Here is a 17,273-nt window from a genome sequence, read left to right as displayed (position 1 = left end):
CAGTACCGTCTTGCCTAGCTAAGCAAATTCAGAGCGATTATGGTCCTCTTATAAAGGACCATATTTAGGGAATCCAGCAAAAACAACAGACATACAGGTTCCCAAGAAGAACCTATGATGAGATATGACCAGATGCACTGCTAAACTAATCTAGCAGTTATCGGGTGTAATTCATACAGGAAAAGAGCGACTCACTTTTAGGGGATGAGTAATTGCAGAAGCAAGAGTGGCTCTGTAAAATCCAAAAACCGTATCCTGGAAGCATCTTTAAATCAACCTGAACAGATGCCTGACTAGAACTTTGAATTTATCTTATACTTTCATTATTAGGATGAAAGCTTTTGTTGTAGATATTCAAAACTCCCCTACTAAATCTTTTTTCTTACTATCAGGCAAAGCATGGTATTTAAAATGCATGTAGAATTTCTGAGTTCCAATTTTCTTTGGCATTTTAGATCTTTTTGTTCTTACTAGACTATAAGCTGGAATTCACAACGATCAGAGGATAACCTCCAACATGGACTACCAAAATGGCATGGAATTGGATTTGTTGATATGGACAAAAACGTTACGATTTCTGGCTTCAATTCCCACAAAGCAGCCTCATACTATAGAGTATGAGATTTAAATATGATTTGTCACCAATGGAAATTTTTAAATCCATGCCACACCATTAAATGTATACCCTCACTATACAAACATTTTTGTATTTTTTTTTTTGAGGAATTAAAAGTAGTAGACATGACTCCTAAGAAAATAGTTCAATCTTAACCCAAATGCTCAGCTACAATAGCTACACCTAAACAGCTGGTGTCTTTTCATGAATGTCGTCTCCATTACTTGCTCATTTTAAAAATGGATAGTTTACATAATAACATGATACAAAACAACAATTACATGATACAAAAGTTAAAGTAGGTACAAAGTAGTGCAAATGAAACCATACATCGGAAAAGCTGTGTTTGTGTGGATCTTTCCTTACATAACCCTCCGGAATCTTAGCTAAACAAGACTATACATGCTACGATCTTCCTTGGTTTGACTCATCATTCCCAAAAACACATTCGTACCTTGAAAACTAGAATTGCTCTCTTAGTTTTAATGAAAATGTTAATTCATCGGTTTCATCAGACCTTCACCATCTTAACCTCGGGCAACAAGCTAGCATCAACCAATTCTTTATTACTAAGAAGACAACAGGGATTCACCCACTGAAATCCCAACCCTGTTCATTCTACCTGTACAGATAAAGTCTCCGATGCAACCCTAATTTAATTAACAAAAGAGGATCCCAATTCATTGCTTCATTAGCCTTGGCAACAAGAAGAGCAGGTAAATCCACAAGGCGCTGTTTCAGCTGCTCTTTTTGCCATGGAAACCAGAGGTCCTAAATGTTACCATGTGCTTAACAGCAGCTTGAAGAGGATGCAGGCGTGTACTCTGTCTAAAGCTAATCTACCAAGAAGGGGTTTCAGACAAGGTGGACATCTGTTACAGACACAGATCCAGCCAGTTGTCTTGATCTGCACTCCCCAATGCTAAATGCACACAGCTTTTTTCCAGTTGCGGGCAACAATAGATTTATAAAAGGAGTTATCAGAAACACTTTTTATCTTAACAACAAAAAATAAAAATAAAATGCTATTGCTCTGTTGGATGCAACAGTGCTTGTGCGTCTATAGGACTTTCCAAACTGTAGTAATTTGCTATAAGCATAAGTAGAATGTTGTACTATGTTATCCTTTGATAACTGAATAAAGTTTTCAGTTTTAAAAGGAGAAGTCCAGCCTGAGCTCATTTGGCTGGGCTTCCCCTATGGGTCACAGGAGTGCAATTCGTTTTCCACTCCTGTGACCCGTTTTCAGCAGAGAGCAGTCTGAAGTCCGCTATCCACTAACATCACCAAGATCAGTCGAGGCACCGCATCATCCCGACTTCCCAAGTCTGGATTCGCCAGCTGCCTTGATTGATGGCAGTCTCAGCCTCTCAGCGAGCAGCTGACTTGGCTGCTCCCCGCCCCTCCATAGCTCAGCGCTCCAGTGAGCGTGGGGGGGGGGGTCAGAGCTGGTGGACAGTCAGCGGCTCTCTGCTTGGGGAGCTGTGAACACGGAGCCATCGGCGATGTTCGACCGCTTGGTTGTCAGTGCAGAGGCGGTGGAGGGGACCGATGCTGCATCCACCTAAGTATGAATCTAGGAAAAAAAAATACCTCTCTTTTAAGTGATACCCTTTATTGGCTACCTTAAGTTATTAGGGATGCAAACTCTTGGAATAAGTCAGATTCCTTCATCAGGCTTTAAGCATATAAAAAAGTCTAACAAAGGGATCTCCCAAAACTTGCATTTTTCAATAACTCAAATGAACCAATAAAGGGTATCACAAACACCAACCTTTATGCTATAAGCATAAAATTACCTCTTTTCAAACAGAAAACAATAAGTAACTAAAAGCAAAATGACTTTAGTTAGCTACTTAACAAGTTTATCTTTTGACCCCCAAGAATAACTACAAAGGAAAGGAACAATGCCTGTGGGGGGTTTCAATAAGGTTCCTCCGCCTCCGTTAGCAATGGCATTATGAAAGTCTGGAGTCTGCAGGTGAATCCTTGTCTGCCTATTCAAATAGCTGGTCGACAGAAATCTACTGAGACTCTTGCAGCTTTTCTTATTTGAATCACACTGAGCAAACAGTCTCCACCCGTAACACACTGCTTTTGTCTGAAGCACCTTTTCACTGAAATCAACCTTTGTTTAAATGGCAGGATTGCTAACAGGCTCTAGTGAAAACACGCTACTCCGGAATGCTTCCATTCTGCCAAGGAAAATAGGAGAAGTTCTCATATAGGTCTTCAGATTGTAAGTTCTCCTGGCAAGGAAGGCATACTCCAGACTTTTGGAGCATCCCATAACCAACATTATCTTTTTCAAATTACATGGGTATTGATCTAGAATTCTGATCAAGTCCAAGCAAATGATACCTAAAACAGGAAAGGAACACATGATACAGTGATAAACTAATCAATACAAATCAAAATGTCAATAACAAAGAGATCCTACAAGCCAGTTAGGAAGTTCTCCCTAATAGCCGATTGGGTTAAATTTTAGCATTAAATGAAGGCGGAATTGAGCATCCCCGGTATACATAGGCCTAGTGCTAAAGGACTAGCACTTCCTTAGGCAACAAGCGGATCAGTCTCGGAAATTAGAAAGCATCATTCAGATCATACAGCTCTCCAGCAATGTCTGCTGTTAATCTCCAATTACAACACATCTGCTGCCCTTTTTTGTCAACCTTTTACATCAGAATATTACCGTTGGTGAGGACAGAAGCAATTCGCCTAAAACATAAGAAGACAAGCAGTATATCTGCTGTATGAAGGGTCAAGTGCAGTTTACCTGATGCTCTTATTCCCTGCAAGATGTCAAGTCAATAAAGTGCCTTTGTGGGAGGCATCTACTATTAATATGTAAAGCGTGGACTGGGAATTCACAATTTCTCCATAAATTATAAATTAAAACACAAAACAATACCAGTAGAGAACACCGGCAACCATATTTTCTGAACTGATTAGGTGTACCCTTCATTTGACCTTTAAATGCTAATCCATTTGGTTGGGTTTTTCATTGCAACTCTGCAGCTTTACTCATAAAAATAAAGTTTATTTACAAAGCATCCATGACCTTGTTTACTTTCAGTCGCCAATTAACCAGTCTAGGTATAGATTTCACTCTATTCTATTTTAACGTCATTAGACACTACGTAGGGACACAGAAAGTATCATATTTTGTGCTTGTGCTACTGACTTCATCATAACAACATGCGTCAACTACACATGTACCATTTTATTTTTAATTACTTTTCAATTTCAGTGGCAGTTTTGCTGAGATATATATTATATATATATATTTTATGGTGCTACTTACACAATTAATAATAATTGTGGATTTTCTGTGAGCCCTTTCACACTGAGGCGGGGGCGGTGGCAAAACGCCGCTATAGCGGTTTTACCCCCCGCTAGTGGCCGAGAAAGGGTTACATACCACCGCAAAGCGCCTCTGCAGAGGCGCTTAGCCGGCGGTATAGCCGCGCCATCGCATTGATTTCAATGGGTAGGAGCGGTATACACTCCGCTCCTTCACCGCTCTGAAGAGGTTGCTAGCAGGGCTTTTTTTACCGTCCTGCCAGCGCATCGCTCCAGTGTGAAAGCCCTCGGGGCTTTCACACTGGAATGAAAGCAGCGGCACTTTTGGGTCGGTTTGCAGGCGCTATTATTAGCGCAATATCGCCTGCAAACCGCCCCAGTGTGAAAGGGCTCTGAGATATTTTTGCAGATAGCAAATTAAAGTAATATAAAGCTAAAAAAGCAAGCATTTTTATATTGCAGTTTACCAATTTGTAGATGTGATGGCTGCATTTGTTTTCTTTCTAATGCCGTGTACACACGGGCGGACTTTTCGACCGGACTGGTCTGACGAACCAAATCGAGTGGAGAATTTGACCGTGTGTGGGCTCCATCGGACCTGCAGCGGACTTTTTCGGTCAAAAATCTGACGGACTTTAGATTTGGAACATGCTTAAAATTTGTCCAACGGACTCGAGTCGGGTCGAAAAATCCGCTCGTCTGTATGCAAGTCCGACATAGTCTGGTCTTATGTCATCACCGTCGGACTTTGGTGTGATCGTGTGTAGGCAAGTCCGTTCATTCAAAAGTCCGTCAGACCAGTCCGGTCGAAAAGTCCGCCCGTGTGTACGCGGCATTAGGCTCTCTTTATTTCCCCCTGGTGATCAGGTCAGCAAGTCTGTGGTTTTTCAACAGAACAAGCTCTCTTGCTGATGCAGCAGTAAGACCCCTTTCACACTGAGGTGCTTGAAAACTGCCTATAAAAGGCTGGGCGTTTTTGAGGAGTTAGCGGAGCGCTTTTCTGAAGGTCACGTGACTCAAAAACTGCTGCAAGAACCATTTTGAGGGGGTTTGAATCGCTTTTCAGGCACTCCCCATTCATTTCCATGGAGTGGGGCACTTTCAGGCACTTTTTTTTTAGCTCTCCAAACTTGCTCCAAAGATGCTGCTTGCAGGAGTTTTTTCACCTCCCTGCCAGCGCACCGCCCCAGTGTGAAAGCAGTCATTAATTTTAATGAGAAGCAGTTTTTGTGAGCTTTTTTTTAACGCAAAAGCACTTGAAAAACTCCTCGGTGTGAAAGGGGTCACGGGGTCCATGCACACTGGGCTTAAAAAAAAATAAATAAATAGAATAATATGGCAGTTCCTTTGGCAGAAAAAAAATGCTCATATAGAGCGTTTTTTTGTACAAGCGTTTAGCAGAAAACTGCGCAAAAAAGTTTTGTTTTTTTTTACTGCCTCTAAATGCTGAGCTTAAAATATCTCTGAACATCCAAATGTGCATGGAGACATAGGGGATGATTTACTAAAGCTGGAGAGAGTAATATCAGGCTCACATCTGTATAGAAACTAATCATCTTCTAACCTCAGCTTGTTCAATGAAGCTTTGAAAATAAAACCCGGAAGCTGGTTTCTATGCAGAAGTGAGCCTGATTTTGCACTTTCCAGCTTCAATAAATAAACCCCAAAGGATAGCATTAACAGCTTTCTACACACGAAACTAGAAGCAGCATTTTTTTTTACACCGGTGTGCATGGACCCTAAAAGGGTTGAGACAAATCATTTACCACTGACAGGGGTGCTTACAATAATCTGCTTTTATCTAAAACTTTTATCCTAAAAGGAAAAAAACTGCTGCTGTAACTGTAAAGCGTGAGCTGGAGTTCATCTTTAATTTTGTTAATGTATTTAAATCAGCTAGTACATCTAACGCTCCCCCCACCCAGACCGACAATGCTGCTGTCCAAAGATGCCCCTTTGTGCATTCATCCAGAGTGGGGCACTCTTAGGCCCGGTTCACACCTATGCAGGTTGCATATTCCAGATGCGTTTTTCAATACACGTTTTTGATCTATTGGAGTCTATGGAACCAAAAACCAGAAAAAAAGTCCCTGGTCCTTTCCATAAAATGCACAGATGTGAACGTGACTCATAGGAAACATGTTAAATGGACTGTAGTGTGTTTCTGCAAAACTTAAAACCCACTAAAAAATGCATAGGTGTGAACCAGGTCTAAAACAGGGAGGGGTGTTACTGGCCGGATCACCAGGTGAAAACAAAGGGAAAAAACCTACAAAAAAAACGAATGCAGCCCACATCTAAGGATTGGTAAGCTGCAACCTATTACATTTTTGGGTTTAATATTGCTTTTTACACCCATGTGTTTTTTGTTAACTGTACAGGTATGTCACAAATTCTCTCTTACAAACCCCGGGTTTTGCCAACACAAGTTTAAACATCCAACTTTTTTTTCGTTTGTTTGGTTCATTCGTTTTCATGCAGTTAGCATGGAGGCCAGAAACATCCTCAAATATGAGAACGGTTTCAGAAAAGAAATGAACAGTAGAGCTAAAATCCATAATAAATAGATGTTTTGGTGGAGAGCAGCTCCCTCCACACCTCCATCTTATTACGTGAGCCCTACATCCTTTACCTGATTGCAGATAACAGGATCAGGAAAATGTCCCACCCTTTGCAGCATGTTAGAACAATGATTCACTTTACTTTTGTGTCTTTAGCTTGCCAGGTAACAAACCTGGTGGGCAAAGTCTTTTCAATGAAACAGTCAGCATGATCAGGGAAGGTGGCGGAGCTGGATGTTTAACTCTTACCATGCCAGTAGAATTTAGTCACAAACGTTTAGCAAAAAGGACAGACTTTATTTATCACTAAAGTGGGCTACCAAAAAAAAAGGGGAAGAAGAGGAAAAGTGATGATGTCATAATAGCATCTATGATGACATTTAATTAGCAATATATTGCTTCCCATGTCCTTTACAAAATGTTTACAGTATTAAAGTGATTTATGCATTAAGAAAAGCTTAAATTTAAGAAATAAAAAGGAAAATAAGCGCATTTATAAGGAGAGGCGCAAAAGGGCCAGACTGATGACATGAATGGTAGATATAATTATACAAAGTCAACATGATATATATAATTATATGTAGTAAACATTGTCAAGAGCATAGTATTAGTACACTTTGCAAAAACAAATATGGTATAATATTACTTCCTACTTGGATCAGGATGCCTAACTAGCTCAATAAATTAAAATGCATGCGCTCTGCAATATACCTACTATACACTGGCTTTTCACCCATATGTCTACTTAAACTGTCACACAATCTACTTAGGTGCAATTAAATGACAAACTCACTGTAAGGAGTGAAAATTATAGCAATAATTAGGCTTCACAGGCTGCTAGTATGACACACTGATTCAGTTCTTTTCTTTGCTGGTAGCAAAAGTAGGTTATTACCAGGCGCTAAAAACTCTGTTGGGAGCTAGAATTGTCCTTTAGAAGTGTATGTTTGGTCATTAATAAAGAAAAGATTAAAAGAGAAAAGTTTGGGATATGAAAAAATAAACATCAATTCACACCTAGGTGAATGCAGCATCCGTCCCCCGCCACCCCTAAGACCAAGAACTGTGCAATCAAAGCCCGCTGATCGTTCACTTCTCAGTCTTCTGTGAGCAGAGAGTTGGTCACGGTCAGTCAGCGACTCTCTGCTCTGCCCCTCCAGTGCTCACTGAAGTGCCGGGCTGTGCAAGAGGTGGGAGTGGCTGTCTCAGGCTTGCAGTGGCTCGCTGAGAGGCTCAGCCAGCCGCCAGTCAGGCATCTGGGTGGATCTCAACATTAAAGTCAGGATCTCTCCAGTGCCTGGACCGGCTGAATGATGTCAGCCACCAGCAGACTTTAGCCCTGTCACCTTTGGCCCTACTTCTCTAGGCACGTGGATCAGAAAACTGTTAAAAATGATTTAAGTCCCTCAAACCTTACTGGATGCATACTTGTTCCAGATCAGTGACTTTCTACTCAATGAATAAAGGGTCATATGAAAGTCCTGAAGTGTACATTGGCAACACCCCAATTTCTCGCCTTACAGGTTCACTTTAAACTGAGGCTATTTTTCCTGTGCAAATTAACGGCTCATGCACACTGGATATAAAAACCTTGCTTTCACAGGCGTTTGGCTTTTTTTCAGCCTGCAAGCGCACCTCTATGTTAGCCTATGTGTCAATGCACACATAGACGTTTACAGGCATATTAGAAGAGAACCATTTACAGGCTGAATAAATAAAACAAAACATAAAGGTGCATTCAAGAGAGGAGCTGAAGAGCAGAAAGAACGCTGAACACGGCTAAAACGCATCTAAACACTAGAATGGCTTATTCACGTATGAGCGGTAATGCATTCCAATGGCCAAAATAAATTTATATTCTGGTCAATGAAATCCATTAACGCTGAGACACTTGACAGGCCTAAACACCAAATACGTGGCTTTTACTGCATTTTTAAAGCAGCTTTTCTTCTGCCAGGAGAAAAGGTGTTCAGAGGGGCTAAAACAGATGCCTGGTGCGTATGAAGCCTAAAAGGTGAAAAACGCTCTCCACGTGTGCAAACAATGCAATAAGCAACCCGTTTAATTCAGATGGAGTACATTTAATAAAATGCTGACAACTCCACAGACCTACACTTGGTTTTCTTTTAGTACAGAACAGAGAATAAAAAACATCCATTAGTATTTCTCATAGATAGTTCTGGGACCCTATTGAAGAGATTTTTCCTCACTTTATGGCCCTGTGATGTCTGTACAAGAAATCAGTGATGGGGTTGCCACTAGGGAATGAGGACAGACAGAAATAACATAATCGGAACTTCTAATCATTTTTCACTCTATTAAAAAATGCGTTTTTGCCTAGGCCCCCAATCTATGGATATCTTATTACTTCGTATTCTGAAAAGAAGCAACAGAAAAGCTTGCCAACAAGGACACAGACCGCACGTATATGTGTAGGTACGTGTGCACGTATGGGTAAGTGATCTGGTGCGGGGCGGCCGCCCTGCCGCAGTAAATGTACTGTGGGTGGTCTGCAAGTGGCTACAAAACAGGCTCTGATGACCCATTCACGCTACTGCATTGTTGCACGTTCCATTCATTCATAAAATGCCATTCGTTCGGAATGGGCCCCAATGACACTGCTGACAGACGTGTGTTCTGCACCACATTGATGAGCATTGCGATGTACTGCCAGAAATAGTACATGCACCTTTTTTTGGTTCATTAGGCAGCTCACTCAAATGTATGGACTGCCTTAGAGCAACGCACAATAGATTGTGGAGTAACAAGCATGCACTAATGCACTGTAGTAGTGTGAATGAGCTTTAATCCCTCCCTGCTCTTACCGAAATAAATAGTTTTGGCTCCAAGACTAACCATACACGCATAGATTTCTGTTATTCAGCCCCAGGTTGAACAAGAGAAAAAAAAAAATAGATTCCTCCCATCCCTGCTAAACCGTGTGGATGATGGAGGAATCTCAGAGGATGCAGTCACTGTTTAGCTGTCAATTTTCCACCCTGCTCCTTTCATTTTTTAACTGAAGCTTGTCAAACCGGGTGGTGCCATCACAGCCATCCATAACCCAAATTCTGCCCGATTCAGCAGCTTAACACACTGGGGGTTATTTACGAAAGGCAAATCCACTTTGCACTGCAAGTTCATTTGAAAGTGCACTAAAAGTGCACTTGGAAGTGCAGTCGCTCTAAATCTGAGGGGTAGATCTGAAATGAGGGGAAGCTCTGCTGATTTTATCATCCAATCATGTGCAAGCTAAAATGCTGTTTTTTATTTTCCTTGCATGTCCCCCTCGGATCTACAGCGCCTTTACTGCTGAGTGCACTTGCAGGGCAAAGTGGATTTTCCTTTAGTAAATAACCCCATAGTCAACTATGTACTGTACTGCTTGTACACTGTGCGATCTGGTATGGAATTGCTGCACCTTTCACATCTCACAAAATCAGATAAAGGGCCCCCTGCCTGAAAGACTGGGAGAAGTAACCTGTTGGTGCAGGAAATGCGTAAAGTAAGCCTTTCATTGACCTCTGCAACTGAAACAGAGCATGTAATGCATACAAAAAAAAAATGCAGATGCAAAGGTTCAGCAACAACAGCATGGCAAAAAGATAAGTACTGCTGGAAATGTAGGCAGCTGAAGTTACAAAAAAATCTTGCCTTTTCCAGCAAAAGTCAGGCTTGGCCCCACCCCACCCTATTGGCCACTAAGGCTGTCTCTCACATAAAAAACAAAAAAAACAAAAAAAAAAACTAAATTATCATGATATAAGGGGCAATTCAAAGCTTGCCCCCCCCCCCCCTTTTTTTTTTTAATTTTTTTTTTTAATATATATTACACACACACAAAAAAAAATAATGTATGCTACCTGCATCTCTTGGTGGAATTATCAGGTTAACACAGCTTTTAGGCTCTGTTTCCACTACTGCGACTTGTTTTGCGACTTGACACATGTCAAGTCGCATGACAAGTCAAAACCCATGTATTTCAATGGTCCCCGTTCTAATTAGTGCGACTCAAGTCGCAGCGTCTCCAAAAAAGGTTCTTGCACTACTTTGTTCCGTCTTCGGTGCGACTTGTTCTCCATAGAAATGTATTAAGTCGCAATGCAGTCGCATGTACATGTCTGACACCGCGACTTTGTTGCGACTTCCACGGAAGTCTACGGAAGCACATGATCTCTGCTCCTCCCAAATACATCACTTCCTATATTGATGTACGTGAGTGTGGAAGACAGGAAGGGGAAGTAACTAAGCAGGATAAGGAATTACATCACTCTGGCTAAATCGCAGAACATCAAAGTCCTTTTTAAAGTCTCATCAAATCGCAACATAAATCGCATTGTAAAGTTGCAGTGTAAATCGCGCAACTTTGGGGACGCACTAGTGGAAACATAGCCTTACTGATGGTAACCTCTACCTATGCATTTTTATAGGCTCAGTTTGAGCTGACTGGGTTGGTGACAGATAAACGTTAAGCTCCAAAATGTTTACTCAGACCACTTGTGTCATCTGACAAAACATCATGTGTTTAGTTACTAGCAATGAAGACCTTCACAAGTGGACATAAGTCAAAAGTGTGTTTTTTTTTTTTCCTTTTTTTGATTAAACTTTTTTTGAAAAAAAAAAAAAAAAATAATAACAAAAAAAAAAAGGAAAATTTTGCATCTTGCCTTTTACTCAGATATGAGGGTTAATTTTAGCTCACTTCTGTTTAGCTGCTTAGCAACACTTATCCTATGACCTTCAGAGCACCACCTTCTTTTAAAAGGGATAATGAATACCACCATCTAAAGGACTTTATTTGCTTTTCTTCAGCATGGAAACACACCACTGCTCTTTTTAACACAGCATTTTTCTAATTTGTCATTGTGAGAAGAAAACCAACACTTTTACCATTACCAGGAAGAGAACTTTTTTTTTTTTTTTTTTTTTTTTTTTTTTTTATGGATAGTACCCTGCTGTAACTAATCTCACAAAAGACGTGGTCACCAGCTACTGATTTTTAGTAAGGAAGTGACGCATTACAAGAACAGTACAACACAAGCAGGTTACTCAAGACAAAATGGAAGCATCCTCATCGCACTTGTCAAGTCTAAAACACAAGAAAAATGTATGAAGCTAAAAAGCTAAAGTACTGGAACTTATTTAGCAAATACGGCGATCCTTTATATAAGCTGAAGATTATCCAACAGAAAGGTACCCCTGATGGACTTATCATAAACACTAAATAAATGAGTCTTTCCTTACATCATAGTTCTAGTTCCTGGGAGAAAAAAGGAAAAAAAAACAAGAAAATTAAAGAAATCCAAAAAGCTATAGCACTATATCTCAGTCAGCAAAGGCACTGATCCATAAGACACATAAAGCTGAAGATAAGTACCACTGATGGACTTATCAAGACCACTGCAAAAAAATACAGAATTAAATCAGAATTCTAGTTCCTTGGAGAAAAGAGGAGAAAAAAGTAAAACAAATAAATATCAATGAAATATAGCACTGTAACTCATTCATCAAAGGCAGTGATCCATAAGACACAAAGCTGATGATTATGCAAGTACCATTGATGGACTTATCAAGGCCACTGAAAAAAGTTAGTTATCAGTGATCCAATAGACACATAAAGCTGAAAATTATCCAACATAAAAAAAAAAAAAAAAAAAAGGGGGATTATAACAAATCCACATGACACATAAAGCTGAAAAAAGGTACTAATGATGGACTTTAAACCACTTAACAAAAATCAATCTTTTCCTACACCATAGTTCTATTTGCTGGTAGAAAGACCACATGTAGATACACCAGGAAGTAACTGCTCTACATTGAACTGCTCAATAAGCATCCATTCAGCAATGGAAGGGTTAGGCACAAACTTCAGACCATATGACACAAGTAAAGATAGAAAGCTGCACCACTACAATGTAATCCACACTGATGAAACAAACAACACTTGTGAACATCAGTACAGGAATACAGCAGGGAGAGGACATTCAGCTCATGGAAACTCCTTCTCTGGCCAAGGTGTGTCAGTGATGAAGCTCAGAGCTCCTGGAAACTTATTGGATGATAGGCTTGTGAACAGTAGCAAAACAAAGTCATTTCATACCAAACTAATTCAGAATCTCTGAAATGTGCAAACAAATCTCATGATGTGTATGGGTAAGATAAGCAGACAATTTATATGAATACTGTAACACCGAGACAATAAGATGGCTTGCTAGAAAGTCTATTCCATCATAGCAGTAATAAAGTGTTGTACCCGGTTAGCCATCAATTAATACAGGAAGTCTGCAGTTTAAGTAACACCCTTTATTTACTAACTGCTTTATGACAGTATAATGCGCGCGCGCACACACACACACACACACAACAGCACAGGGGTCGGCCTTAACACCCAGTTGCCGCATATATGCGCTGTATTGTTATTCTGGGGCCTGTGCCATCGGTGTCCCCAGTACTGTGACCAAAATTTTACCAACAGCTCACGATCAATATGTGACAATCGAGAGCCAGAAGGACCCGCTCCTGATTCCGCTATCACTGTGCAGCCAATCATAGTGAACGAAAGAATGAGAGCCCTTCCTAAAAGCATCACTGCTCACTTAAAGGGGTGGCAGGTAATTAGAGATGCAAACTTCCAGGATAAATTGGATCCCTTGGTCAGGCTTTATACAGTACCAATCCCATCCTCAGGCTCTATAAAACCTTTGGTCAGGCTTTATACAGTTCCGATCCCTTCACCAGGCTTAATACAGAACTGTTTCCTATGTCAGGCTTTATACCAGTATTGATCCCTATGTCAGGCTTTATAGAACCCACTGTCATTCCTTATACAGTACTGGTTCCTTCTAAGGCTTTACAGATCCTTATGTCAGGGTTTATACAGTACTGATCCCCTCTCAGACTTTATAGATCCTTTGGTCAGTCTCTATACAGTACAGTACACCATTTCAAGTCTGACAAAGGGGGATCAGTACCGTATAAAAGCTGAAAAAGGGATCAAAGTCATAGAAAAGTTTAGCCAATAAATCGTATCACATGATCTCCAAACTTTCTGTAGAAAGTCTACTGAAAGAGTGAGCGATGCAGATCTGTAAGATAAAAAGAAGTGTCTGTTTTCACATCCTTCCATCCTACTGTAGAGCATGTGACATGTCAGCCAACATGGAGATCCAGGAAGCCAGTATGACGAGGCTGAACAATTGAAGGGTTAAGCAGTGAGAGGAGAGTGAGGACCCTCCATCAGATACACTTCCCTCCCCTAACTTAGTGCAGAGTAGTATGTTGGTGCTGCTGTGCTGGCTCTTAAGCCGTGTAGAATTTCGTAATGGAATGTGAACTGCTCATCCGGATCTGGGCTCCTTCTATCTCCTAACCAGTAAGGAGCAGGGGAGGACAGATCTGCTGAGACAGGAGAAATGCTCTCTTTTCTCCTCCTCCTTTTATAACTCATCAAGGGATGCCTTACACAGGCACATACGACATGCTGCACCTAATAAACACTGGCAAACTCCATTAAGGATGCGTTAAACGTGTGCAGCGCTACAAACATACGGAGGTCTAGTGCTGGCAGATCACTGACCTTCAGAGAGAAAACTGTTAAAAAAGTTTTTACAAGCATTGAAAACCTACAGCCACTAGTTGTAGCACAGATGATCAGCCAGCTTTAGACACACCATACACAATACAATCTGACAGTAATAATCGGTTATGGTGGTCATAAACATTTTGTTTTTAGTATCTGATCGGGTGAGCAAACAATCAACATATTTTCCTTTCTATTAATTTCTATTGGATTTAATCAAGCTGAGTTGATTGGCCAGTGTGGAAAATTATTGATAGTGTTGCATCAATTGGTAGTACTAAGATGTTTTGTTTGTGAATTGTATCAAAAGTCAAATTTTGAAAACATATGGTAAAAAAAAAGAGATGTGATCGATAAAGTTATGATCAGATCTTCTAAATATTGATCGAAATCCACTTTCCTGTGTGTCATAATTAAACTGGTTGTCAACTATAGATTGATTATGCCTATCAAGAGAGAGGCTGATAGTTCATCAACGTTTGTATGGCCACCGTTAGACCTACCTACAGGAAGGGTCTGTCTGATTGTATAGAGATTGACAGGATAGTTTGGTAGATCTAAAGCAGTTGTCTCCAAATCGCGGCCCTTTATTTGCTCTTATCCGGCCCTCGGGGTGCTATTCCTCCCACTGACATGATACACTTTGCCTCCCATTAACACCAGGGATGGGGCACTATTCCTTTCCCTAACACCAGGGATGGGGCACTATTCCTTTCCCTAACACCAGGGATGGGGCACTATTCCTTTCCCTAACACCAGGGATGGGGCACTATTCCTTTCCCTAACACCAGGGATGGGGCACTATTCCTTTCCCTAACACCAGGGATGGGGCACTATTCCTTTCTCTAACACCAGGGATGGGGCACTATTCCTTCCCCTAACATCAGGGATGGGGCACTATTCCTTCCCCTAACATCAGGGATGGGGCACTATTCCTTCCCCTAACATCAGGGATGGGGCACTATTCCTTCCCTTAACATCAGGGATGGGGAACTATTCCTTCCCCCAACACCATTCCTTCCCCTAACATGAAGGGATGGGGCACCGTTTGCTGCCACTGACACCTTGACAATTGTTACCACTGGCCAAAGTCTGCCATCCTCCCCCCAAAGCCTGAAGGACAGGAACTGGCCCTCAGTTTGGAAAGCTTGGAGACCCCAGATCTAAAATAAACTGTACGGTCAGATTGAAATGTGTATGGTGAAGTTTCATCAGTGCTAACTTAACACCCCCACCCCCCCACCCCCATCTCCATCCTCCTCCCTGAGACATGGGAGAGAGAAGTCTGTCCTGCCTCTTAGCAACCATGAAGGTGGCAGTCTCCTGAGAGACGAGTCCTCACCAGTAATCTGCTCAGGGGGAAGGATGGCCACAGGGAGAAAAAAAAAAAAGTTTCAAACAGAAAGTAATTGTAGTCTACACACAACCTGGGGGTGAAGGACACCTTTAGAGATATGATCCGCTAATGGTGACCATTAACGCTTCCATAAATGCTAGATTTCTTTTCTGATCGATCCCTCCTGCTAAGAATAATCCATCATTAGTTCGACAACACAATCCATATGCCACATACGGGGGGAAGCGGAATTTGAGTAGGCCATCTCAGAATCCGATCCTTCAAATTAATGATCGGATGATAAAACCTGAAGCGTGTGGTCACCATCAAGCTCATCAAACACTTTATAATCTCATTTAGATCTAGGGCAGACTAGGTCGTGTATGGGCCCGCCTGATGGGATACAGATGGATTAGGTTGGTCCTCCTAGTTTTGGTAGAAGTAAAGTTGATTGTGAGGAGGGTGATGGAGGAGGAGGATGAGATGACACCTTTCTTTTTCTGTCACCCCCCCCCCCCCCCCCCATGTTGTGTGATGGCAGCCTCCTTCCTGTACTCCTGATGACGATGGTAGCCAAGTGGTGCTACGTGTGATCAGCACACAGCAGATGCTCAGCACACGTTCTAATGCTAGATCGAAAAAGTTCTCCTCTCCCCCCCCCACGGGGTGGAAAGTTTGTCAAGGCCAACACCACCCCCCCATCCCCCAGAACAGACGAAAGATACATGGAGGACACACAGGGAGGGGAGATCTGCCATCATACATCCACTTCCCCATCTCCAGCAATGACCTCTAAGCCCTGTCTGCCCCCCTCCCTCCCCCACACACACACTTACCCTCCGAGGAAGGTCCTCATGTCACAGGCTGGCTGCCATCTACAGCGCTCGGCAATGGAAGATCAGCATAGCACGGATGACAAGTCGGGGAGGAAAGTTTGTTGATGATGATGATGATGATGGTGGTTGGTGGTGGAGTTGATCACAGTCCTGGTGTCAGTGGGAGCGGAGCACCATCCACGGGTTATAAATAAACTTTGCTCTCGGAGGAGATGATCTGGCCGGATTCCTGAGCTCAGCCACTTTAATATGGATGAGCATCAGGTCCTGCAGGCAAAGTGCTGCTCCTGGTGCTGCTGCTGTTGCTGCTCAATGCTGGTTGGTGGAGAACTTTAACAAGGAAGGGGAAGGAGAGGCAGGGGGGCGGAGAGAGAAGGAAAGGGGGGGAGGGCGAAAAAAAAGCAACATCATCTTCTGTAAACTTTCACACAAACTTTTTTTTTTTCCCCTTTTATCAGAACATCCCATAAAAAGTTCATAGAGACCCCGCAATTCACAGCGATCGCTATAGAGAGATGAGGGGGAGAAGTCAGATCACACGATCAGGTCACATCATCACTTTAATCAGTGACTCTGATCAGGACAGTCAGGGGTGTTGGGGTCCCCTATGATCCCCCCCAGGGATGCCTCCAGCAAGGCAGCGCACCTCCCCGGCTGGTCGGACAGGTAGAGGACAGGGAGGGGGCGGGGCCGCGGTCAGGGATGTGCAAAGTTCACCGCTCCGCCGTTCTCTCTCCTTCCTCTCCGCGCTGTAAGTGGCTGTCGGCGTACCAGCTGACCTGCACGGAGGATGAAGGAGGGGCGGGGCTGGGGAGGCAGGTAGAGCAGGTTAGGGACTCCACGAAGCATCACGTGTCCCATGTCCTCCTCCTTGGGGATCAGCCTGTCCTGGCCGCCTCTGCGAGCATCCCGTCATCAACTTTACATGGCAAATCTATTGATGAGGAGCGGACACTCACCTGTCTATAGGAAGTCTATGAGACTCATCACAGCTGTCTGATTAAACACAGGAGGGGCAGCCCCGTCCAATCAGGAAGCA

At 42.3% G+C, this 17,273-nt stretch overlaps 1 protein-coding gene across 3 annotated transcripts in view; it reads right to left on the bottom strand.

Moving 5' to 3' along the window:
- Positions 1–16,985, bottom strand: part of RREB1 (ras responsive element binding protein 1) — a 127,832-nt gene extending 110,847 nt beyond the window's left edge. For 2 of the 3 annotated variants that reach the window (XM_073631006.1, XM_073631007.1), the window contains exon 1: positions 16,235–16,984. The gene's annotated coding sequence lies outside the window, so the exon portion shown is untranslated. Of the gene's footprint in view, positions 1–16,234 lie in introns of all 3 variants that reach the window. The other variant, XM_073631010.1, reaches the window with a different exon arrangement.
- Between the last annotated feature and the right edge of the window lie 288 nt (positions 16,986–17,273).

Source organism: Aquarana catesbeiana, linkage group LG05, assembly GCF_042186555.1.
Source record: "Aquarana catesbeiana isolate 2022-GZ linkage group LG05, ASM4218655v1, whole genome shotgun sequence".
NCBI lineage: Eukaryota > Metazoa > Chordata > Amphibia > Anura > Ranidae > Aquarana > Aquarana catesbeiana.
Note: the sequence above shows the minus strand (reverse complement) of the source record. Positions and strands in the feature narration are given on the sequence as shown.